Source organism: Protobothrops mucrosquamatus, unplaced genomic scaffold, assembly GCF_001527695.2.
Source record: "Protobothrops mucrosquamatus isolate PMUCROS unplaced genomic scaffold, P.Mucros_1.0 scaffold16450, whole genome shotgun sequence".
Taxonomy (NCBI): domain Eukaryota; kingdom Metazoa; phylum Chordata; class Lepidosauria; order Squamata; family Viperidae; genus Protobothrops; species Protobothrops mucrosquamatus.
In genome coordinates, this window is record NW_015402215.1 from 2,562 (window position 1) to 3,990 (window position 1,429).

Below are 1,429 nucleotides of genomic sequence, written 5' to 3' on the forward strand. Positions count from 1 at the left end.
ATGCAGAGGGAAAAAAAATCATTATAGGGATGGAAAGGTGGAAAGCGTCTAAAAGCCATTGCTAGCTTCTGCAAGTCATTTAAAGGCTATTGTCCAAAAAAAATTCAGTTTAGTTCCTTCCATCCTGTTCTTCAGCCTATTCACCAAAGGTGGCGCTGTGCGAGACAGGCATGAATTCCCCATTCGAAGACCCAATGACGTCAGGGAATGTAGAAATGAAGAAGGTGGTTGCCGAGCTGTTTCCCCAGCGCCTGGGTGGCTCGCCGTGATCGTATAGTGGTTAGTACTCTGCGTTGTGGCCGCAGCAACCTCGGTTCGAATCCGAGTCACGGCAAGGCGTATGAATCTTTTTTTTTTCTTTTTGTCTTTTTCGGCTTTCTAAATTCGCATTTCCGACATTTAACGACAAGGAAGCTTCCCTGTGCTTTTAAGAATTATTTGGAAGTGAAAGAAAAGCGAAGGGCTCCTGCAAAATTCAAGTCACCAATGAAGCCCAGGGTCGAGATGGAAAGCGGGCTCGGGATCCAGCAGGAATCCGGTTCTAGATTCGGAGTGAATTGCTTCTGAATGTGCATTTTGGGTGCATTTGCAGGAGGGGGTCGTTGTAAGCTTGCTGGAACACCCCAGGCTGCATTTTCGTGTTTGTTGCCCAGGAGGTGTGCATTTTGCTGCTTTTAAGATTATTTAACTCATTTGAGGTCAACGAGCTCTTAGAATGTCTATAATTAAAAGATGTTGGTTTAATTGTGTAGTATACCCTAGCGAGATGACCAAGGGGGGTAAGAATCACGCGAATTCATTTTGCCCCACTTTGGGGAACCTGCTTCCGGAGACAGGCTGCGTTCACACGTTGCACCAAGCCCTGAGCCAAACACGCCGAACTCTTATCAATGAAAATTAAGCAACCGCCAGGACCGAGTTCCCCAGCCTAACGTCACCTATGAAAAAGGCGCGCAGGGTTTACTCAAACCACGTTTTGAGTGAACACGCGTGTCTTTTTTCACAAGTGACGTCTGCTCAGGGCTGCCAGTTCGGATTACAGTGCCCAAATTGGAGTAGGACACGTGACCAGCAGGCCTGTTTAAACAAAGGATTATCCGATCACGCCTTGGCAAGCCTAAAACATTTTTCGGAATGCAGAATAAACAAAAATGGGATCTTAGAGGTCATCTAGTCCACCCCCCCACCAAGCAGGAGACCCTATATACCATTCCGGATAAATCTAGTCGAGCTTCACTCCAGGTAGAGTCTATCTGCCTGTGGCTTTGGCATAAACCTGCCTACGGGGGGGGGCCATAAAGGAGCCCAAACACGTCTCCGTCTCGCTCGCTCGCTCGTTCACACGTTACTCCAACGCACCCTTAAAGAGAAGGAAGCGCCCTGAGTTCATGACTGTATTCTATTTAGGGCTCGCCTCGCCCCCTAGATA

General features: G+C 47.9%; 1 non-coding gene across 1 annotated transcript; it reads left to right on the plus strand.

Moving 5' to 3' along the window:
• Positions 1 to 262: 262 nt before the first annotated feature.
• Positions 263 to 334, plus strand: TRNAH-GUG. The gene has a single exon. It is a non-coding gene; the product is annotated as a tRNA-His (tRNA).
• Positions 335 to 1,429: the final 1,095 nt, after the last annotated feature.